The sequence below is a fragment of the Somniosus microcephalus genome, chromosome 31 (assembly GCF_052327205.1).
Source record: "Somniosus microcephalus isolate GS21.2 chromosome 31, FLI_Smic_1.0, whole genome shotgun sequence".
NCBI classification, from domain to species: Eukaryota; Metazoa; Chordata; class Chondrichthyes; order Squaliformes; family Somniosidae; genus Somniosus; species Somniosus microcephalus.
The window spans coordinates 8504940-8530369 of record NC_141017.1 but is presented as its reverse complement, the minus strand read 5'-3'; the positions used below and the strand labels follow the sequence as shown (position 1 = coordinate 8530369).

Below are 25430 nucleotides of genomic sequence, written 5' to 3'. Positions count from 1 at the left end.
ATTCTGGAATGTTCCCCAGTGAGCAGTGCGAGGCTCGTGGATTAACCCTTTGATTCTGGAATGTTCCCCAGTGGGCAGTGCGAGGCTCGTGGATTAACCCTTTGATTCTGGAATGTTCCCCAGTGGGCAGTGCGAGGCTCGTGGATAACCCTTTGATTCTGGAATGTTCCCCAGTGAGCAGTGCGAGGCTCGTGGATTAACCCTTTGATTCTGGAATGTTCCCCAGTGAGCAGTGCGAGGCTCGTGGATTAACCCTTTGATTCTGGAATGTTCCCCAGTGGGCAGTGCGAGGCTCGTGGATTAACGCTTTGATTCTGGAATGTTCCCCAGTGAGCAGTGCGAGGCTCATGGATTAACCCTTTGATTCTGGAATGTTCCCCAGTGGGCAGTGCGAGGCTCGTGGATTAACCCTTTGATTCTGGAATGTTCCCCAGTGGGCAGTGCGAGGCTCGTGGATAACCCTTTGATTCTGGAATGTTCCCCAGTGAGCAGTGCGAGGCTCGTGGATTAACCCTTTGATTCTGGAATGTTCCCCAGTGGGCAGTGCGAGGCTCGTGGATTAACCCTTTGATTCTGGAATGTTCCCCAGTGGGCAGTGCGAGGCTCATGGATTAACCCTTTGATTCTGGAATGTTCCCCAGTGGGCAGTGCGAGGCTCGTGGATTAACCCTTTGATTCTGGAATGTTCCCCAGTGAGCAGTGCGAGGCTCGTGGATTAACCCTTTGATTCTGGAATGTTCCCCAGTGGGCAGTGCGAGGCTCGTGGATAACCCTTTGATTCTGGAATGTTCCCCAGTGGGCAGTGCGAGGCTCGTGGATTAACCCTTTGATTCTGCCACGTTTCACAGGGCATTCAGGGGAAATTGGGTAAAGTGTGAAGAGATACTGATGATCAATGGGAAAATGGAGCTGGTGAGTCTGAGGGTAAATGACTCGATGGGTAAATCCACCACCCATTGTGGTCCTGACAGAACATAAGGTGCCTGATTCTATATGTGAGTCCATGCAGTTTTTCCAGCCCCAACATTATACATGGTTCCAACTGCCATCTGGCTCTTTTTCATTCATTCCTGGGATGTGGGCGTCACTGGCAAGGCCGGCATTTATTGCCCATCCCTAGTGCCCCTTGAGAAGGTGGTGGTGGGCCTTCTTGAACCGCTGCAGTCCGTGCGGTGAAGGTGTTCCCACAGGGGCATCCGGGAGGGAGAGCCCAGTGACAATGATGAAACGGCAGTAGAGGGACGATGCGTGACAGGGAGGGAAACTCGGAGGTGGTGGTGTTCCCGTGACATTGCTGCCCTTGTCCTTCTCGGGTGGTGGAGGTCGTGGGTCTAGGAGGTGCTGTCGGAGTAACCCTGGCGAGTTGGTGCGGTCTGCGACTGTACACCTCGCAGCCACAGTGAGGGAGAGGCTGGGCACAGACCGGGAAGCCATGTAAGGATAGGTTAGAAACTTAAGTTCATCTGAAAACTTATCTCTTGACAACTGGGAGGCAAAGCCAGTAAAAGAGTTTCTGGGAGTTGTAAAAATCCCGAGAGTCGGTGTGAGAAAATTGAGCTGTATAACAGGCGGGTGTATTGCTGAGTGGGAGTGGGAGGAGAGAGCTGGCAGGAGGCAAAATCTGGGACACAAAGGAAAAACTGGGCTCGGTGACTCAGTCTGAATCTACAGATAGATCGGAACAAGCCTGTGTGAAATTCTTTGTTAATGGTCGGACTGAACGTGGTCATGTGTGAAATAGCAGTCATTGCCATCTGATACTGACCGGCTCCTCCTAATTCAGACTGAGAGAGAGAGAGAGAGAGAGAGAGCGGGACTCACTGCAAAACTCTTCAGCGTGTGAGTGCTCAGATACACCGGCGTAAAGCTGTAAGTTTAACATAACTTTAAACAGAAGTTATAACGATGCAAAGCTTTCGAAAGCAAAATGCAATAATTCTCTTTGCAGCCTTAAATGTGTTAAGGAAGTATGTGACTGAGTCAGAACTCTCAAGCATCCTTTCCCATTACTTATTCTGGAGTGTGTGGGGTTCCAAAGAGGGAAAACCAGTTACTTTATGCCTTCCTGGCTGTACAATAGTGCTTATATTAACAGTAGGAGGTAATGTCAGAGCGTCTGCTCTAACTTACATGGGCTAACATCTCATAAAATGCTTCTCCTTTTAATAGGGAGACTGGCATAATCAGAGCTTCTTGTACTAATATTTAAAGCAGGCGAGGGCTATTGGTAAGATATAAAGCTGCAGTTACTGGACTTTAGAAGGGAATTCCTTTGTTTTATCCAGAGTTGACATTCTCTGGGTCCGTTTTCTGAGACTGACTTGTTGGGAAGATACATCACACATTGCCGGTGATGTTCCAATCCGTGCCGGCACAGGGCGGAGATACCTCGCACATTGCCCACGATATTCCGATCCGTGCTGGCGCAGGGCGGAGATACCTGGCACATTGCCCGCGATATTCCGATCCTCACTGGCGCAGGGCGGAGATACCTGGCACATTGCCCGCGATATTCCGATCCTCGCTGGCGCAGGGCGGGGATACCTGGCACATTGCCAGCGATATTCCGATTCTCGCTGGAGCAGGGCGGGGATACCTGGCACATTGCCGGCGATATTCCGATTCTTGCTGGCGCAGGGCGGGGATACCTGGCACATTGCCAGCGATATTCCGATTCTCGCTGGCGCAGGGCGGGGATATCTGGCACATTACCCGTGATATTCCGATCCTCACTGGCTCAGGGCGGGGATACTTGGCACATTGCCGGCGATATTCCGATCCTCACTGGCTCAGGGCGGGGATACCTGGCACATTGCCGGCGATATTCCGATCTGCGCTGGTGCAGGGCGGAGATACATTGCACATTGCCGGCGATATTCCAATCCGTGCTGGCGGAGGGCAGAGATACCTCGCACATTGCCGGCGATATTCTGATCCGCGCTGGCGCAGGGCGGCGACACCTCGCACATTGCCCGTGATATTCCGATCCTCACTGGCTCAGGGCGGGGATACCTGGCACATTGCCGGTGATATTCCAATCCTCGCTGGCGCAGGGTGGAGATACCTGGCACATTGCCGGCGATATTCCGATCCTCACTGGTGCAGGGCGGAGATACCTCGCACATTGCCGGCGATATTCCGATCCATGCAGGCGCCGGGCGGAGATACCTGGCACATTGCCGGCGATATTCCAATTCTCGCTGGCGCAGGGTGGAGATACCTCACACATTGCCGGCGATATTCCGATACTCGTAGGTGCAGGGCAGAGATGCCTGGCACATTGCCGGCGATATTCCGATCCGTGCTGGCACAGGGCGGAGTTACCTCGCACATTGCTGGCGATATTCCGATCCCTGCTGGCGCAGGGCGGAGATACCTGGCACATTGCTGGCGATATTCCGATCCTCGCTGGCACAGGGCAGAGATACATTGCACATTGCCGGCGATATTCCGATCCTCACTGGCGCAGGGCGGAGATACTTCGCACATTGCCGGCATTATTCCGATCCGTGCTGGCGCAGGGCGGAGATACCTCGCACATTGCCCGCGATATTCCGATCCTCGTTGGCACAGGGCGGAGATACCTGGCACCTTGCCCGCGATATTCCAATCTGCGCCGGCGCAGGGCGTAGATCCCTGGTTACCAGCCAGCACTCAGAACGTAAGAAGCACTGTGTTGGTCAGTGAGGCTGATTGCTGAATTACAGCCTGCTTGAAGGTGGAAGAGTTCTGGAAACAGGGCGGGTAAATGTAATTGGAACTATTTGCCCGTGTGGAGGGTAAACGCTGTCATGGACTGGTTGGGCTGAATGGCCGGTTTCTGTGCTGTAACTTCGATGTAAAGGAGCCTGGAGATAACAGACTCTGAGCAGTAAGGTTCAATACCACAGCTGCGTAAATCCCTAAAAAAACATGCTGCAGAAATCTACCTTCTATAAACTCAGGCATTGGAAAGAATCACGGCTGCAGGGAACTGTGTGGGTCAAGGGGGATTTATGTCATCCCATTAAGTGTATGCAGTTTTGACTTCAAAGAGGCCCCTAAAGGAGTAGGTTTTTCTTACAAAGTAGGCGCTTTCTTTGCCTGTTTCTCAATGCGATGATACAAGCCACAAAGAAACACTTTGTCACATTGCACTTTGCAACAAGAAGGCACACAGCACCGTCCCCCCACAAAACACCGTTTGCCAAACACCTTTTTGTGAGTGTGAGGACAGTGCCCTGTTAAGTGACTGATCTTCCCAGATGTTGGAATGAGTGAAGGGGCGCACTCGGACCTTGACTCTCTGGGAGCAGGCTGCAGGTTTCCCACACTGATACAGAGATTGGGGCAGACTCCCTCTGGGACGTAATGGAACCAACAGGGCGGAGTGCGTATAGAAAGGTCGGGCAGGAAGCATCGTATACTCATAGTGCAGCCCGCCCATTACACACGTGTGATTCACCCCCGCCCATTACACACGTGTGATTCACCCCCGCCCATCACACACGTGTGATTCACCCCCGCCCATTACACACGTATGATTCACCCCCGCCCATCACACACGTGTGATTCACCCCCGCCCATTACACACGTATGATTCACCCCCGCCCATCACACACGTGTGATTCACCCCCCGCCCATTACACACGTGTGATTCACCCCGCCCATTACACACGTGTGATTCACCCCCACCCATTACACACGTATGATTCACCCCCGCCCATCACACACGTGTGATTCACCCCCCGCCCATTACACACGTGTGATTCACCCCTGCCCATTACACACGTGTGATTCACCCCCGCCCATCACACACGTGTGATTCACCCCCACCCATTACACACGTATGATTCACCCCCGCCCATCACACACGTGTGATTCACCCCCCGCCCATTACACACGTGTGATTCACCCCGCCCATTACACACGTGTGATTCACCCCCCACCCATTACACATGTGTGACTCACCCCCGCCCATTACATGTGTGATTCACCCCCGCCCATTACACACGTGTGATTCACCCCCCGCCCATTACACGTGTGATTCATCCCCGCCCATTACACACGTGTGATTCACCCCCGCCCATTACACACGTGTGATTCACCCCCGCCCATCACACACGTGTGATTCACCCCCCGCCCATTACACACGTGTGGTTCACCCCCGCCCATTACACACGTGTGATTCACCCCCGCCCATTACGCATGTGTGATTCACCCCCGCCCATTACACACGTGTGATTCACCCCCGCCCATTACACACGTGTGATTCACCCCCCGCCCATCACACACGTGTGATTCACCCCCCCACCCATTACACACGTGTGATTCACCCCCACCTATCACACATGTGTGATTCACCCACACCCATTACACGTGTGTAATTCACCCCCCGCCCATTACACGTGTGATTCCCCCCGCCCATTACACACGTGTGATTCACCCCTGCCCATTACACGTGTGTGATTCACCCCCCGCCCATTACACGTGTGTGATTCACCCCTACCCATTACACGTGTGTGGTTCACCCCCCACCCATTACACACGTGTGATTCACCCCCATCCATTACACATGTGTGATTCACCCCCGCCCATTACACACATGTGATTCACCCCCCGTCCATTACACGTGTGATTCACCCCCGCCCATTACACACGTGTGATTCACCCCCACCCATTACACACATGTGATTCACCCCCGCCCATTACACACGTGTGATTCACCCCCGTCCATTACACACATGTGATTCACCCCCATCCATTACACGTGTGTGGTTCACCCCCCGCCCATTACACACGTGTGATTCACCCCCACCCCTTACACACGTGTGATTCACCCCCGCCCATTACACACATGTGATTCACCCCCCCACCCATTACATGTGTGTGATTCACCCCTGCCCATTACACGTGTGATTCACCCTCCGCCCATTACATGTGTGTGATTCACCCCTGCCCATTACACGTGTGATTCACCCCCCCACCCATTACACGTGTGTGATTCACCCACCCCCACCCATTACACATGGGTGATTCACCCCCGCCCATTACATGTGTGTGATTCAACCCCACCCATTACACGTGTGTGATTCACCCCCACCCATTACACATGGGTGATTCACCCCCCCGCCCATTACATGTGTGTCATTCCCCCCTGCCCATTACGCACATGTGACTCACCCCCCACATATTACAGGCGTGTCATCCCCCCCGCCCATTAGGAGCGACCATTGGCCACGTTGAGGGAGGGGCGTGCAGGTTCTGAGACATGGGGCTGGAGGAGGTGGCGGAGGTAAGGTGGAGCGGACCTGTGGAGGGATTTATAAACAAGGACAAAGATTGTCAAATCGGTTAACTGGGGATGGGCAGCCAGTGGCGGTCAGTGAGGGCGGGACTGGCGGATGGTCAATGATGGAGCAGAAGACATTGAATTCCAGGTAGAGCAGGAGAGACGTTTATTGATCATAGACTCAAGTGTTGAGCAGATATCATCAGTGAGCACGGGGAACAATCCCCCAGCGCACCCCACAAACTTCCAATTGAACCACCATTCACAGCCTTTTGGAGGAGAGAGTTCAGATTTCTACCACCCTTTGAATGAAGAAGTGCTTCCTGATTCTGCTCCTGGCCTGGCTCTAACTTTAAGATTGCGTCCTTTTGTTCAGGATTCCCTCACCAGAGGAAATAGTTTCTCCGTATCTACCCGATCGAACCCTTTCAACTTTTTAAACACCTCGATCAGATCACCCCTTAATCCCCTATGATCAGGGGAATACAAGCCCAGTCTGTGCAACCTGGTCCTCAGAATTTAACCCTCTGAGCCCCGGTATCGATCTGGTGAATCGGTGCTGCATCAGCTCCGAGGCCAAGATACCCTTCCCGAGGTGCGGGGCCCAGGACTCAACGCAGTGTTCAGACCGAGGCTCTGTAACTGAAGCATCACTTCCTGCCCTTTGTATTCCAGCCCCCCTGAAATAAAGCCAACATTCCATTAGCCATTTTGATGCCATTTTGTACCTGGTCACTAGCTTTTAGTGATTTCAGCATTTGGACTCTCAAATCTCCTCGCTCCTCTTCAGTCCCTACTTTCTCACCATTTAGAAAATACTCCGATTTACCTTTCTTGGGTCCAAAGTGGATGATCTCCCATTTGCCCACATTGAACTCCATCTGCCACAGTTTTGCCCACTCACCCAATCTGTCCCTTTGCAGCGGCCTGCTCCTGTCTCCACCACTTTCTGTCCCTCCTGACTGAGCCGATCTGGTCTCGATTGGCCAAGTTAGTCTCCTCAAACAAATCCCTGCTGGACGGAGCTCAGTTCCAGAGTGAGGGCCTCTCAGGACTCTTTAAAGAACATGTGGGACATTTACTGAAACCGGGAGAGACCCAAGATGAATGGGGAGAGTCGGTCAATCGGATCTTTGCCAAGCAGACTTGGATCTCTTTGTTGAGGTGGTTTTGAAAGGAGCAACAAATGTATTTTAGACAATCTCCTGTCTCCTCAGAGAGTAAAACTTCTAGAAAATGATCATCTGCACATTAAAGAGGAAAGAATGGAATGCGTCAGTTAGTTGAATTATTACAACAGGGCCCCAGAAAAAGGCTCGAAGCCAAAATCAGGTCGGAAAACATCCAACTCCTGGACCACATAGCAAGGAAGGACTCAGCACATAGATACATAGATACATAGAGATAGGAACAGGAGTAGGCCATTCGGCCCTTCGAGCCTGCTCCGCCATTCAATGAGATCATGGCTGATCTTCGTCTGAGATCATAGCTGATCTTAGCAGTTCAGTACCCCGTCCCCGCCTTTTCTCCGTAACCCTTAATCCCCTTAGCCTTCAGAAATATATCCAATTCTCTCTTGAAAATATTTATTGAATTAGCCTTCACAGCCCTCTGTGGCAGGGAATTCCACAGGCTCACCACTCTTTGAGTGAAGAAATTCTTCCTCATCTCTGTTTTAAATGATTTGCCCGCTATTTTTAGACTGTGGCCCCTGGTTCTGTGCTCCCCGGCCATTGGAAACATTCTCTCTGAATTCAGCCTGTCCAGGCCTGCCATAATTTTATATGTTTCGATGAGATCCCCTCTCAATCTTCTAAACTCCAGTGAGTACAAGCCCAAACTATTTAATCTCTCTTCGTAGGTCATTCCCGCCATTCCAGGTATCAGCCTGGTGAATCGCCGTTGCACTCTTTCCATGGCAAGAACATCCTTCCGCAGATGGGGCGACCAAAACTGTACACAATACTCCAGATGCGGTCTCACCAGCACCTTGTACAGCTGTAGTAAGGTATCCCTATTCCTATACTCGAACCCCCTTGATATGAAGGCCAACATACCATTTGCCTTCTTAATCGCCTGTTGCACCTGCATGCTCTCCTTCAGTGACTGGTGCACAAGAACACCCAGGTCCCTCTGCACTTCCCCATCTCCCAATCTATTGCCATTTAGATAATAATCTACCCTCCTGTTTTTACCCCCAAAGTGGATAACCTCGCATTTATCCACATTATAGTGCATCTGCCACGTATCCGCCCATTCCCCCAACCTGTCCAAATCACACTGTAGCCTCCTGACATCCTCATCAGAGCCCACCCCTCCTCCTAGTTTAGTGTCGTCAGCGAATTTGGAAATATTGCATCCAATTCCCTGATCCAGATCATTTATATATATTGTGAACAGCTGGGGTCCCAGGACAGATCCTTGCGGCACCCCGCTGGTCACTGCCTGCCACTCCGAAAACGAGCCGTTTATTCCAACTCTCTGTTTTCTATCCGCCAGCCAGTTCTCTATCCACGTTAATACTTTGCCCCCAATCCCATGAGCCTTAATTTTGCATGATAATCTTTTGTGTGGAACCTTATCGAAGGCTTTCTGGAAGTCAAGGTACACCACATCCACTGGCTCTCCCCCATCTATTCTACCAGTTACCTCCTCAAAAAATTCCAGCAGATTAGTCAAACACGATTTACCCTTTGTAAATCCATGTTGACTCTGTCCGATCCTTTCCCCATTTGTCAAGTGCTCCGCTATTTTATCCTTAATAATGGACTCTAGCATTTTGCCCACAACCGATGTAAGGCTTACTGGTCTATAATTCCCTGCTTTCTCTCTACCCCCCTTTTTAAATATTGGGGTAACATTAGCTACCCTCCAATCCACGGGTACTGTTCCCGAGTCAATGGAGTTCCGGAAGATGATCCTTAGAGCATCTGCTATCTCCAGGGCCACCTCCTTAAGTACCCTAGGATGTAGTTTATCAGGCCCTGGGGATTTGTCGGCCTTCAGTCCCCTCAACTTACCCAACACCATATCCCTAGAGATACTAATTTCTGTCAGCTCCTCCCTCTCATTAGTCCCTATGTTTGCCGATATTCCTGGGAGGTTATTTGTGTCCTCCTTTGTGAATACAGAACCAAAGTATGAGTTTAATTGGTCTGCCATTTCCTTATTCTCCATTATATATTCTCCCGAATCGGACTGCAAGGGACCGACTTGGGATTTTACCAGTCTTTTCCTCCTGATATACCGATAAAAGCTTTTGCAGTCTGTCTTTATGTTTGCTGCAAGTTTACTTTCGTATTCTATTTTCCCCTTCCTGATTAATCCCTTTGTCCTCTTTTGCTGTATCCTGTACTGCCCCCAATCTTCCGGTCTGGTGCTTTTTTTTGCCAGTTGATATGCCCTTTTTTTTGATTTTATGCTGTCCCTAATTTCCCTCGTTATCCACGGTTGAGTCACCTTTTTAGGTTTATTTTTATGCCAAACCGGTATAAACATGTTCTGGAATTCTTCCATTCTATCTTTGAATGCTTGCCATTGTCTATCCACTGTCAATCCCCCCAGAAACACCACCCAATCAATCTTACCCAATTCCCGTCTCATACCCTCGTAATTCCCTTTATTTAAGTTCTGGACCTTAGTCTCTGATTCAATTTCCTCACTCTCCATCTCGACTGAGAGCTCGATCATATTATGATCGCTCTGACCCAAGGGGCCTCGTACAAGAAGATTGCTGATAAGTCCCTTCTCATTGCACAATACCCAGTCTAAAATGGCCTGATCTCGAGTCGGCTCCTCGACATATTGGTCCAGATAACCGTCCCGAAAACATTCCAGGAATTCCTCCTCCTCAGAATTTTTACTAATTTGGGTAGTCCAATCAATATGTAAATTAAAGTCACCCATGATGACAGCTGTGCTCTTATCGCACGCTTCTCTAATTTCCCTTTTTATGCCTTCCCTCACCTCCATATTACTATTTGGAGGCCTATATATCACACCCACTAACGTTTTCCTCCCCTTGCTATTTCTCATTTCTACCCATACAGATTCCGTTTCATCCGAGTTAATATCCTTCCTTTCCATTGCATTAATCCCCTCCTTTACCAGTAATGCTACCCCACCTCCCCTACCTTTTTGCCGATCCTTCCTAAATATTGTATATCCCTGGATGTTAAGTTCCCAGCCTTGCCCACCCTGCAGCCACGTTTCTGTAATCCCAATCAAATCATACTTGTTTACCTCTATTTCCACAACTAATTCATCCACCTTGTTCCTAATGCTTCTAGCATTAAGATACAAAGCCTTCAGGCTTGCTTTTTTCACACTCTCATTATGAATTAGTTTGGCCCTTTGTGTTTCTCTCCTTTGCTTATTGCTTCTCACCTTTCTACCATCTATTTCTGACTTCATATGACTTCCCTCTTTTCCACTACCTAGGTTCCCATCCCCCTGCTGGGCAGGGAACCACAGCTCAGTCCCACCCTGGAGACGCAGCAAGTGTTGGTGCTGGTGTGGTTGAAGCCTGTGGTATGTTTAAGATGAATGAACGTGGCAGGGAGATATTGAAAGATGTGAGAGAAAGGAGCTAGTCGTGGGCTCTGGGGGATGTAGAGTTCATCACACCAGCCAACCCCAAGACCGGCAGTACTACCTCATTAACTTTGTGTTGGCTAGTTGTTTATAAGCGACGGCACGTTGATTATAATAGAAAGACAAAAGTCCACAAATTTAAAATTGAGACCTTCTTAGCTTCCTACGCTCTTATGAGAGACAGACAATCTTCAGCTGCCATTTTGGTTTCCCTCCATTCTGCCTTTCTCTGTTCAGTTTGTTGGGACCGATCACGCGCCCTCACATCCCTCCCCTCCTTCACTACTGTCAGAGCTCCCAGTCATCACACCTCCGCCCCTTTCATCTCTCTTCCTAAAACCTCACTCCCCAGCCTTCAAAATCCTCCACAAAACCCTGCTCTCTCACGTGCTTACGGTCACCTGCCCTTTTTCCCACCCGCCCCTCCCGTCCGACAGGTCCACCAACCCCTCCTCCCTCCAGCAGTAAGAAAGAAAGGAAGGACATTTAAACAACATCTTTCACAATCTTAGGAATTTTGCAGAGTAGTCACTATAGATAACACAGCAGCCAATTTGCGCACTGCAAGCTCCCACAGACAACACTAGAATAAATGTCCAGATAATCTGTTTTTAGAGCTGTTGGGTGAGGGATCAATATTGGCCAGGACACGGGTAGAAATAGTGCCATGGCATCTTTTACACACTCTGAGAGAGCAGACAGGGCCTCGTCTAAACAAAAGCACCTCTGACAGTGCAGCAGTTCCTCAGTACTGCCCCTCCAACAGTGTGGCACTCCCTCAGTACTGCCCCTCCAACAGTGCAGCACTCCCTCAGTACTGCCTCTCCGACAGTGCAGCACTCCCTCAGTATTGCCCCTCCGACAGTGCAGCACTCCCTCAGTACTGCCCCTCCGACAGTGCAGCTCTCCCTCAGTACTGCCCCCCCGACAGTGCAGCAGTCCCTCAGTACTGCCCCTCCGACAATGCGGCACTCCCTCAGTACTGCCCTTCAGACAGTGCAGCACTCCCTCAGTACTGCCCTTCCGACAGTGCGGCGCTCCCTCAGTACTGTCCCTCCGACAGTGCAGGGCTCCCTCAGTACTGCCCCTCCGACAGTGCAGCGAACCCTCAGTACTGCCTCTCCGACAGTGCAGCACTCCCTCAGTACTGCCCCTTCGACAGTGCGGCGCTCCCTCAGTACTGCCCCCCCAACAGTGCAGCACTACCTCAGTATTGCCCCTCCGACAGTGCAGCACTCCCTCAGTACTGCCCCTCCGACAGTGCAGCACTCCCTCAGTACTGCCCCTCCGACAGTGCAGCTCTCCCTCAGTACTGCCCCCCCGACAGTGCAGCAGTCCCTCAGTACTGCCCCTCCGACAATGCGGCACTCCCTCAGTACTGCCCTTCAGACAGTGCAGCACTCCCTCAGTACTGCCCTTCCGACAGTGTGGCGCTCCCTCAGTACTGTCCCTCCGACAGTGCAGGGCTCCCTCAGTACTGCCCCTCCGACAGTGCAGCGAACCCTCAGTACTGCCCTTCAGACAGTGCAGCACTCCTTCAGTACTGCACCTCCGACAGTGCAGCGTTCCCTCAGTACTGCCTCTCCGACAGTGCAGCACTCCCTCAGTACTGCCCCTCCGACAGTGCGGCGCTCCCTCAGTACTGCCCCCCCAACAGTGCAGCACTACCTCAGTACTGCCCCTCCGACAGTGCAGCACTCCCTCAGTACTGCCCCTCTGACAGTGCAGCACTCCCTCAATACTACCCCTCCGACAGTGCAGCGCTCCCTCAGTACTGCCCCTCCGACAGTGCAACTCTCCCTCAGTACTGCCCCTCCGACAGTGCAGTGCTCCCTCAGTACTGCCCCTCCGACAGAGCAGCGCTCCCTCAGTACTGCCCCTCCGACAGTGTAGTGCTCCCTCAGTACTGCCCCTCTGACAGTGCAGCTCGCCCTCAGTACCGCACTGGAATGTCAGCCTGAATTTTGTGCTCAAGTCTCTGGAGTGGGACTTGAACTCATGGTTTTCTGACTCAGAAATGAGAGTGCTGCCCACTGAGCCACAGCTAACACACAATGTCATGTTATGTGTCGGGTGCTCCCTGACAGGATGAAAAATCTGCAAAGGATGCAGCTCTGAGAGACACAACAACCAATCATAGCTGTCGGTTCTAGGACCACTGCTTTTCTTGATATATATTAATGACTTGGACTTGGATGTACAGGGCACAATTTCAAAATTTGTAGATGGCACAAAACTTGGAAGTACAGTGAACAGTGAGGAGGATAGTGATAGACATCAAGGAGCCATAGACAGGCTGGTGAAATGGGCGGACACGTGGCAGAATAAATTTAATCCAGAGAAGTGTGAAGTGAGACATTTTGGTAGGAGGAACGAGGAGAGGCAATATAAACTAAAGGGTACAATCCTAGTGCAGGAACGGAGAGACCTGGGGGTATATGTGCACAAATCATTGAAGGTGGCAGGGCAGGTTGAGAAAGTGGTTAAAAAAGCATATGGGATTCTGGGCTTCATAAATAGAGGCATAGAATACAAAAGCAAGGAAGTTATGATGAACTTTTATAAAACACTGGTTCAGCCTCAAATAGAATATTGTGTCCAATTTTGGGCACTGCACTTTAGGAAGGATGTGAAGGCCTTAGAGAAGGTGCAGTAAAGACTTACAACAATGATTCCAGGGCTGAGGAACTTCAGTTACTTGGATAGACTGGAGAAGCTGGGGTTGTTCTCCTTCGAGCAGAATCTGTATGGGTAGAGCTGAGAAATACCATGGGGCAGGAAACGTTAGTGGGAGTTGTATACAGACCCCCAAACAGTAATACTGAGGTTGGGGATGGCAATAAACGGGGAATTAGAGACGTGTGCAATAAGGGCACAGCAGTTATCATGGGTGACTTTAATCTACATGTAGATTGGGCTAACCAAATTAGTAACAATACTGTGGAGGAGGAATTCCTAGAGTGTATACGGGATGGTTTCCTGGACCAATATGTCGAGGAACCAACTAGAGATCAGGCCATCTTAGGCTGGGTATTATGTAATGAGAAAGGATTCATTAGCAATCTTGTTGTGCGAGGCCCCTTGGGGAGGAGCGATCATAATATGATAGAATTCTTCATTAAGATGGAGAGTGAAGTAGTTGACTCAGAGACTAGGGTCCTGAATTTAAATAAAGGAAACTACGATGGTATGAGACGCGAGTTGGCTAGAATAGATTGGGGAATGTTACTTAAAGGGTTGACGGTGGATAGGCAATGGCAAACATTTAAAGATCATATGGATGAACTACAGAATTTGTTCATCCCTGTTTGGCATAAAAATAAAACAAAAAAGGTGACTCAACCATGGCTAACAAGGGAAATTAGGGATAGCATAATATCCAAGGAGAAGACATATAAATTGGCCAGAAAAAGCAGCAAACCTGAGGATTGGGAGCAGTTTAGGATTCAGCAAAGGAGGACAAAGGGATTAATTAAGAGGGGAAAATAGAGTATGAGAGTAAGCTTGCAGGGAACATAAAAACTGACTGTAAAAGCATCTATAGATATGTGAAGAGAAAAAGATTGGTGAAGTCAAGCGTAGGTCCCTTGTAGTCAGAATCAGGGGAATTTATAATGGGGAACAAAGAAATGGCAGACCAATTAAATACATACTTTCGTTCTGTCTTCACAAAGGAGGACACAAATAATCTCCCAGAGATGTCGGGGAACATAGGGTCTAATGAGAGGGAGGAACTGAATGAAATCAGTATTTGTAGGGAAATGGTGTTAGGAAATTGACGGGATTGAAGGCTGATAAATCCCCAGGGCCTGATAATCTACATCCTAGGGTACTTAAGGAAGTGGCCCTAGAAATAGTAGATGCATTGCTGGTCATCTTCCAAAATTCTGCAGACTCTGGAATAGTTTGGATTGGAGGGTAGCTAATGTTACCCCACTATTTAAAAAAGGTGGTAGAGAGAAAACGGGGAATTATAGATCAGTAAGCCTGACATCGGTAGTGGGGAAAATGCTAGAGTCCATTGTAAAAGATGTAATAGCAGAGCACTTGGAAAACAGTGACAGGGTCGGACAAAGTCAACATGGATTTACAAAAGGTAAATCACGCTTGTCTAATCTACTGGAATTTTTTGAGGATGTAACTGGTTTAATAGATAAGGGAGAACCAGTGGATGAGGTGTATTTGGACTTTCAGAAGACTTTCGATAAGGTCCCGCAAGTGAGATTAGCGTGTAAAGTTAAAGCACAAGGGATTGGGGGCAAGGTACTGACTTGGATAGAGAACTGGTTGGCAGACAGGAAGCAAAGAGTTGGAATAAATGGGTCTTTTTCCGAGTGGCAGGCAGTAACCAGTGGGGTACCGCAGGGATTGGTGCTAGGACCCCAGTTATTCACAATATATATTAATGATCTAGACGAGGGAACTAGATGTAATATCTCCAAGTTTGCAGATGACACAGCGTTGGGTGGGCGTGTGTGCTGTGAGGAGGATGCAAAGAAACTCCAGTATGATTTGGACCAATTGGGTGATTGGGCAGATGCATGGCAGATGCAGTATAATGTGGATAAATGTGAGGTTATCCACGTTGGTGGCAAAAACAAGAAGGCAGATTATTATCTGAATGGCAATAAATTGGGAAAAGGGGAAGTGCAACGAGACCTGCGTGTCCTTGTGCACCAGTCGCTGAAGGTAAGCATGCAGGTGCAGCAGGCAGTTAAAACGGCAAATGGTATGTTGGCCTTCATAGCGAGAGGATTTGAGTACAGGAGCATGGATGTCTTGCTGCAGTTGTACAGGGCCTTGGTGAGACCACACCTTGAGTATTGTGTGCAGTTTTGGTCACCTTATCTGAGGAAGGATGTTCTTGCCATGGAGGGAGTGCAGCGAAGATTCACCAGACTGATACCTGGGATGAAGAGAGATTGGTCGATTGGGCTTGTATTCTCTAGAGTTTAGAAGAATGAGAGGGGATCTCATTGAAACTTATAAAATTTTAACAGGACTAGACAGACTAGATGCAGGAAGGATGTTCCCGATGGCAGGGGAGTCCGGAACCAGGGGTCACAGACTAAGGATAAGGGTTAAGTCATTTAGAACTGAGATGAGGCGGAATTTCTTCACCCAGAGAGTGGTGAACCTGTGGAATTCTCTACCACAGAAAGCAGTTGAGGCCAATTCATTAAATATATTCAAGAAGGAGTTAGATATATTTCTTAAGGCTGAAGGGATCAAGGGATATAGGGAGAAAGCAGGGACAGGGTACTAAATTTGGATGAACAGCCATGATCTCATTAAATGGCGGAACAGGCTCGAGGGGCCAAATGGCCTACTCCTGCTCCTATCTTCTATGTTTCTGTTTCTATGAAGGTTGAGAGGAGATTTGATAGAGGTGTTCAAAATCATGAGGGGTCGGGACAGAGTAGATAGAGAGAAACTGTTCCCATTGGCAGAAGGGTCGAGAACCAGAGGGCACAGAGTCAAGCTGATTGGCAAAAGAACCAAAGACGACATGAGGGAAAACTTTTTTACACAACAAGTGGTTAGGATCTGGAATGCACTGCCTGAAAGGGTGGTGGAGGCAGATTCAATCGTGGCTTTCAACAAGGAATTGGATAAATACCTGACGGAAAATAATTTGCAGGGCTACGGGCACAGGGCGGGGGAGCGGGACTAGCTGAAGTGCTCTTGCAGAGAGGCAGCACGGGCTCGACAGGCCGAATGGTGTCCTGTGCTGTAACCATTCTATTTTCTATGATTCTAAGAATCAAAAATTAGGAAACATTTGCGGCCTAGAAATTGAGGAATGCTGGAAACCTGCCATAACATTGGTGGCCAAGGATAGCCGGCAGTTTGGTACTGCCTGCTCATTATCATTGGCGTGGCGGTGATTGTCTAGTGCAACGCAATATTTGCAGCGCTAATGTCAGAAGGCCAAAGGTCGCAGTGTAGGGGAACGGGGGAGAAAGGAGCGACCCGAACAGTTGCCGTATGCGCTCCAAAAATATTGGCTGCCACCCGATGTTTGTCGATGTTTTGGTTTGTTTATGACATGAATGCGGATAAAAGAGATCTTATCACAGATCATCCTCAATCGTTGGAATGAAGTTCACCCATTGATTTACTGACCCACAAAAACTGGGCCTCCCAGAAAGCTGCCAGAAAATGCAAACCGCGCCCCCCGCACCAAACCCCCCCCCTCACCCCCTCCCCCACCCCCCGCCACCCTGCCTCACCGCCACTGATGGGCAAACAATGAAAGTTTAAAAGAAAAACCTTGGAAAAGGATGTGTTTGAAGTTCCGGCATCCATCTGAGGTATTTTCCACTTGTCAGCGTCCATCCTCATAAGTCCAGCCTGACTCCTCATGGCCGTTAATGCTGCAGAAACACCTCTTAGCGGCAGCACTCAATGGCATGATTTAGCACGGGTGCCGATGTGAACTGAGAACTCCAAAATGGAGGAGCTGGCGTCAACTGGCCGTAGCACGCAGACTGACGTCACGCTCATTAAAATATTCACGCCGATATCAGTTAACAGCTGCGCAGACAACCTGCCGAAAATGGCGGCCGCCGCGGGACCCCCGCCACCAGCTGGCTGCCATTTTATCGCCTTTCACCCGAATTTCTCGGCGGTATTGATGGGAAAAAGAAAGCCTTGAGCACACAAAGCTAGGCTGACACTCCAGTGCACTGCTGAGGGAGCGCTGCACTGTCGGAGGTGCCGCCTTTAGGATGAGACATTAAACCGAGGCCCCATCTGCTCCCTCAGACCCATGGCACTATTTCGAAGAAGAGCAAGGGACTGCACCCCAGTGTCCTGGGGCCAATATTTATCCCTGAACCAACATAACAAAAAAAATGCAGATGATCTGGTCATTAATCACATTGCTGTTTGTGGGAGCTTGCTGTGTGCAAATTGGTTGCCGCGTTTCCCACATTACAACAGTTGTTGTGTCCGTGTATAATAAGACACAGACTGCAGGAGAAACGGTACAACAGGTGTTTACTCAACGTGGCTCACAGTGGAACTGCCTGTACAGATTACTACTCAGTGCTATATACAGGTGTGGTCACTGCCGGTACTACAGTATACATGAGCTGTAAAAAGTAGTTCCTCCCTTAAAGGTATATACAATACAATTCCTCCCCTTTTAGATTAACAGTACCATAACACTAATTTAACAATTAAATATCAAACTAATTACAATTAACACTTTTAACATGCAACATTAGCTGAAAATAGTCTATTTATATATTCAGTCTTTGGGGAGGCGTCCTGATCCTTTCTGGATAGCGCCTTTCCCGAGTGTCTTGCTCTTGGTGCGGAGGCGATTCTGGCCCCCTGTCGTCGGTTGGTTCATCAGCTTCCGATGCTACTGTTTCTGTGGTAGATGCGACCTGTACGTCGGGTTCATCACCAGGTACGTATGGGCGAGGCATGGGGTTGACTTGTTCCTGTGACTCTAGGATCTGGTCAGCATGGCATCTCACGATGCTCTCCCCAACATCCACTGTGTACATTAGTGGGCCCTGCCCTGTGCATATCGTTCCTGGCTGCCATTTGTCTGTTCGGTAGTCGCGGGCCAAGACTAGTTGCCCTACATTGAAGCTCCTTGTTGGCTTCTCATGGATGTGCTGGAATTGCTTACTCTCAACATCTCTTCGTACGTTTGGTCTAAGCAAATCCAGGCACGATCTTAACCTTCGGTTAAAGAACATCATGGCTAGGGCCTGGTTGGTGACTGCCTGTGTCGCATTCCGGTAGGTGAACAGGAAATTGTCCACCTTGTGCTGCAGCGGAATGTTGTCATTGTACATAGCCTTTATTGCCTTCTTAAAGGTTTGTATGAACCTCTCAGCCAATCCATTTGTGGCTGGATGATACGGGGCGGATGTGTAATGCCTTACCCCATTCTTTTTCAAGAACCTTCGGAACTCTTCGGACACAAACTGTGGTCCGTTGTCAGAGCAAATCTGTTCTGGCAAGCCATTCCTGGCAAAAATGGTCCGTAGGACTGCAATAGTTTTCTCCGTGGTGGTGGATGTCATTTTGATGACCTCAGGCCATTTCGAGTGCGCATCCACGGCTATTAAAAACATTGAGTCCATGAATGGACCAGCAAAATCAATATGCACCCGTTGCCATGGAGATGAGAGCCACTCCCAAGGGTGTAGAGGGGCCTGTGGTGGTGCATTTTGGACTCTCTGGCATCCTGAGCAGCTCTTGGTCAGGTCCTCGATTTGTTTATCGATTCCCGGCCAACACACATAAGCTTTCCATTTTTACCCCTCCCAGATGACCCTCATGAAGCTCATTGAGCACTCTATCCCTTAACTTGGGTGGAATTACCACTCGGGATCCACACATCAAGGTCCCCCGGCACACTGACAGCTGTTCTCTCCTTGTCGAGAATGCTGGCAACAATGAGTCGCCATGCGCTGGCCATCCCTTCACCGTCAAATCATATACCCGAGACAGTGTCGGGTCATTTCGGGTTTCCTTTTCGATGCAAGCGTTAGTTACTGTATTGATTTCTTTGTGGGTTCAATGACGAGACATTTATGAAAGAGAATCTCTTTTAATCTAAAGTCTGTTCAACTCTTTATACAGCATTTCAGGAGACACCATGCTTGTGATGCATCTAGAACGAAACTGAAACTAAACTAAACTGCCTTGCTTGTCTTGGTCACATGCCCGCTGCTGGTCAGGCACAAGTAATCAATACATGCAAACATGCTGTTAAGGCAACATAATCGAACAGGCAAATAACATCACTATTTGCTGATATCATTACATCTCCTTTTCTTAAAACAAAAGTATTTTACTTTTAACTAACAACATGTTTTCTTTGTATTAATCTGCATTTTAACTGTAACACTTAATGAACTTACATTATCATTATCATGATCAAGGTTTTTTAACATTTCTTTGTGTGTTCACATGAAATATGTAAATACACTAGAACTTGAAGAAAGAATAAGATAGCATTACTTCCCTCTATAACAATAGTCCTTAAATTTGCTCAATGAGTCTCTCAGGAGGCTTTACGTGTCTTGAGGATTTTCTGATTGATTGTCCTTGAATCTGAGTTGTTGCCTCAGATGATTGGTTCTCAGCTGTGTGATCAGGTTGTTCAACAGTATCAGTCTCTTGACCTGCTGTGGCTGGTCCCATGAGAAGATCTCGACGATTTCTTCTCAGAACAGCACCCTCATCTGTCTGAATGGTGTATGATCTTGGTTGAACTTCACTCAGGACAGTTCCCTTCTGAGTCCATGTGTTTGTTTTGTCTTTCAACCTTACTTGGTCACCAGTGTGGAGTTCAGGTAGGTTTTGTGTTCCTCTGTCATAGTAGTACTTTTGCTTATCTTTCTGTTGCTCTTTGAACTTCCTCACTTTCTCCCCCTCTTTTGTTTTCAGGAGGTTCTCCGGGATGGGTAGGTTTGACCTTAGCCGACGTCCCATCAGGAGTTGGGCTGGTGACTTACCACACTCGAGCGGCGTTTTGCGGTATACAAGCATGCTCTGGTAGAAGTCAGTTCCACTGTCTTTTGCCTTGTACATCAGTCTTTTCACTGTCTGGACCGATTTTTCCACTAGACCATTGGACTGTGGTAAGTGAGGACTTGACGTTGTGTGGACAAAGTCCCACTCTTTGGCAAAGTGTCGGAAACTTGCATTGTAAAACTGGGGTCCATTGTCTGTGAAGACCTCGCTTGCCATGCCATGTCTGGAGAATATGGCTTTCATACATGTTATCACAGCATCTGCAGTGGTGGTGTACAGTCTACAAACCTCTGGATACAGGGAGTAATAGTCTGTGACTACAAGATAGTCCTTCCCTTGACATACGAATAGGTCAGCGCCTACCTTCTGGTAAGGTCTGTCTGGCGCTGGGTGTGGCTTTAGTGGTTCTACCGGATTGCTTGCTCGATATTTCAGGCATATTGTGCAGTTTGACACCTCATTTGTCACATCTTGGCTGATTCGTGGCCAGTACATCACCTCTCGTGCTCTTTTCTTACACTTTTCGATTCCCAGATGTCCTCCATGGATCTTTTTTAACATCTCTTTTCTCAGACTCTTTGGGATAACTATTTTACTTCCTTTGTAGATGATGTCTTCGACCACTGATAGTTCCGCCCTGCAGTTCCAGTACTCTGCCATGTCAGGTGAGCAGTCTTGCTTCATGTTGGGCCATCCATCCAAGATGCTTTTTCTCAGTCGTCTCATTGTTTCATCTTTGTTTGTCTCAGTCTTTATGAGCTCCATTTTTGCATCTGCTATGGGCAGTGCACTTGTGATCATGTCCACGTAGGCGTTCACTTTTTCATCCATTGTGGTGTTTGCGGGCTCACTTGGGTCTACAGCTCTGGACAACGTGTCTGCTGTATACATCAGCTTACCCGGTGTGTACGCAACATTCAGTGTATAGCGTTGCAGCCTGATCATCATTCTTTGTATTCTAAGCGGACAGCTATTTAGTGGCTTTTGGAACAATGCAATCAAGGGCTTATGGTCAGTCTCTACACTGATTGCTTGTCCTGCCACAAACTGGTGAAATCTTTCACAGGCGTATGTGATGCTGAGCAGCTCCTTTTCTATTTGAGCATATCGCGTCTCCGCGTCTGTCATTGAGCGCGATGCATATGCAATAGGTTGCCAGTAGTCATATTTTTGCAGAAGAACGGCACCGAGCCCACTCTGTGATGCATCTGATGATATCTTGATGGGTCTCGCTGGGTCATAAAACCTCAGAACTGGTTCCTCTGTGAGCAGTTTCTTTAGATCGCTCCATGACTTCTCATGCTCATGATTCCATTCCCATTCTATGTTCTTTTCAGTTAGTCTTCTCAGTGGCGCCATCTTTTCTGAGAGGTTGGATATGAATTTACCCATGTAATTGATCATTCCATTAAACCTCTGCACGTCCTTTTTGCATTGTGGCTTTGGCATATTCTCAATGGCGGACACCTTTCTGGGATCTGGTCTGACGCCCTCACCGCTAAGGATATCTCCCACGAATGTCAGTTCTGTCACCCCGAGCTGGCATTTCTCTCTATTCAGCTTCAGGTTTGTTTTCCTTGTTGCTTCCAGCACTTTTTTCAGTCTCTTGTCATGCTCAGTTCTCGTGGTTCCCCATACTATGATGTCATCCATTGATGTATCAACTCCCTCCAGGTGCTCATAGATCATATGGATAGTCTTGTGATACACTTCAGGAGCTGAGGCAATGCCAAATGGTAACCTTAGGAATCTGTATCTCCCAAATGGACTGTTGAACGTGCACAGTCTTGAACTTGCTTTGTCCAGCTTCATCTGCCAAAATCCTGATGATGCATCTAACTTGCTGAAATATTTTGCATTTGCAAACTGTGCCATGATTTCCTCACGTGTAGGAAGCTTGAAGTGCTCTCTCTTTATTGCTCTGTTTAGATCTCTTGGATCCAGGCAAATTCTGAGCTTTCCATTCTTTTTGTCCACTACGACGAGGGAACTCACCCACTCAGTTGGCTCATCTATCTTCTGAATCACGTTCAGGCTTTCCATCCTGTCCAACTCTGCCTTCAGTTGCTTTTGAAGAGCAAACGGGACTTTTCTGCATGGATGTATGACCGGTGTCATACTTTTATCTACTCTGATCGTGTGTTCCCCTGGAATGCAGCCTAGACCCTTAAATAGGTCATTGTACTCTTTCATGAGTTCATCATAAACTGTCTCTCCTTCGCTTTCCACAACGAGGACTCTCTTTACCAGGTTCAGTCTCTCACAGGCTTTTAAACCTAGTATGGCTTGCACCTCCTTTGGCACCACGATTAATGCTAACGTGTTCTCTCTGTCCTTGTGTGTCACTTTGACAATGCATCTTCCTTTCACTGGTATATCAGTACCTGAGTATCCTGTCACTTTCACTTTTATTCCATGTATCTTTGGTCTGGGTCTAATTTTCTTAAAATCAGTCTCTGATATCACATTAACTTGTGCTCCAGTATCCAATTTAAATGGATGTGTATGTCATTCACTTTTAGTGTCAACATCCAGTCTCTTTCTTCTTTTTTGTTTTCAGACACAACATCTACATTGAACTCCTCTATGTCGCTTTCATCTACTGCATGGACCTTGCTTTGTTGTGCTTGGTTCTTGCAGCAACGGGCATAATGGCTGTTTTTGTTGCATCTATTGCATGTTTTACCATATGCTGGACACTTTCTTGGTGTATGCTGTGTACCGCATCGACTACATGACTTTCGATTGCCCCTTTCATTTTTGTTCGCTGGCCACGCCTCTTTTTTCACATTGGCGCCCTTTTTGTTAAACGGTTTGTGTCCGTTCTTTCTCACTGCATCCACGTTGCAGCTACTGTCACTGAACAGCTCCTTTGCCTGCGACTTCACAGCCTCTGTAGCCCTACACAGTGCTATGGCTTTTCCCAGGTCTAGATCTTGCTCTCTTAGCAGTCTTTCCCTTAGACCATTATCTGGAATACCACACACCAGTCTGTCTTTTATCAGCGAGTCTGTCAGTCCCCCAAATTCACATGTTTTGCTTCGGTTTCTCAGTTCAGTCACATACTGATCAATAGTCTCACCCGTTTTCTGTACACATGTGAAAAATCTGTGCCTCTCAAACGTCATGTTACGTTTAGGTATGCAGTAGGCCTCAAACTGTTCCATTATTTTATCTAGCTTCATTTTGTCTCCATCAGCAGCGAATGTGAAGTTATTATACACCTCCAGCGCTTCATCACCCACGACATGTAAGAACAGTGACGCTTTCATTTTATCACCTTTCTCGTCAGCTCCGATTGCTGATAAATACAACCCCAAACGTTGTTTGAACCTCCTCCAATTTTCAGCCACATTACCTGTCAACTGAAGCGTCGCTGGTGGGTGTAAACCTTCCATTTTTTCACTTCGTTAGCTATTCTCCAATGGTAAGCAACGATGTTCTCTTTTAGCTTGCTAATTTGTGGAGAGCTGATTTAACTTCAGATTTTTTCTCTTCATCTCTTTCAATCACTTCTGACACCATGTATTGATTTCTTTGTGGGTTCAATGGCGAGACATTTATGAAAGAGAATGTCTTTTAATCTAAAGTCTGTTCAACTCTTTATATAGCATTTCAGGAGACACCATGCTTGTGATGCATCTAGAACGAAACTGAAACTAAACTAAACTGCCTTGCTTGTCTCGGTCACATGCCCTCTGCTGGTCAGGCACAAGCAATCAATACATGCAAACATGCTGTTAAGGCATCATAATCAAACAGGCAAATAACATCACTATTTGCTGATATCATTACAGATACCAGTAGGTATTCAACTATAGTCGAATGGAATATTTCGACAGGATCCACTGCTGGTTCTTCCCCCGCAGTAGGCAGTGGCAGGCGTGATAGCCCATCAGCATTACCATGCTGTTTCGTGCCCTTATATTCAATCTCATAGTGGTGCGCCCCTAGAAAAAGTGACCATCTTTGTAGTCGTTGCGCAGTCATCACCGGAACGCCCTTCTTCGGATTAAAGTTGGAGACAAGAGGCTGGTGATCAGTCAGCAAGGTGAATTTCTGCCCGTGCAGATAGTGATTGAACTTTTTCACTCCCCACACTAGGCTGAGGGCCTCCCTGTCAATCTGGGCGTAGTTACGCTCGGCTGAGGTTAGTGATCGTGACTCAAAGGCTATTGGCCTCTCTGAGCCGCCCGAGAATTTGTGCGACAGCACCGCTCCAATGCCGCAGGGTGACGCATCACATGCCAACCGAATTGGTAATGCTGGGTTGTAATGGGTCAATACCTCTTTCGATGTGATTAGTGTTTTGCTCTTCTGGAAAGCTCGTCTACATTCGTCACTCCACTTCCATGGCACCCCAGTTTGCAGTAGGGTGTTCAGTGGGTGTAGTATTGTAGACAAATTTGGCAAGAACTTATGGTAGTCGTTTACCAGCCCGAGGAACGACCTCAGTTGTGACACATTTTCCGGTGCTGGAGCCTTGACTACTGCCTCAATCTTCGCAGGGGACTTATTTAACCCCTCTTTATCGATAACGTGGCCACAATACGAGATCTGTTTTCTAAAATCTCATATTTGGGGCGGTTAGCTCGGAGCCCATATTCCTGCAATCTAGTGAGCACCTGCTCCAGCTTGGCAAGGTGATCACTGTCATTTTCGCCCGTGACCAGGATGTCATCCAAATAACACTGGGTCCCTGGGATCCCTTGCAGGACTTGTTCCATTGCCCTCTGCCAAATAGCCGGAGCAGATGCTACCCCGAATACCAGCCGGTTGTATTGGTAGAGGCCTTTATGGGTGTTGATTGTGAGGTATTTTTTTGATGCTTCTTCTACCTCCATTTGCAGATACGCCTGTGCCAGATCAATCTTAGTGAAGCGTTTCCCTCCAGATAGCGAGGCAAAAATATCTTCAATCCGCGGAAGTGGATATTGTACGGTGTGAAGGATCGGGTTTACTGTTACCTTAAAGTCCCCACAGATGCGAACCTTCCTTGGTTCCCCAGGCGTGCTGCTCAACGACTTTTTTATCACAGGGACGATGGGTGTAGCCCACT

At 48.3% G+C, this 25430-nt stretch overlaps 1 protein-coding gene across 2 annotated transcripts in view; it reads left to right on the top strand.

Moving 5' to 3' along the window:
* The first annotated feature begins 1579 nt into the window (after nucleotides 1-1579).
* Nucleotides 1580-25430, top strand: part of LOC147097560 (uncharacterized) — a 114811-nt gene continuing 90960 nt past the window's right edge. For both annotated transcript variants that reach the window (XM_085971514.1, XM_085971512.1), the window contains exon 1: nucleotides 1580-1869. The gene's annotated coding sequence lies outside the window, so the exon portion shown is untranslated. The remainder of the gene's footprint in view (nucleotides 1870-25430) is intronic.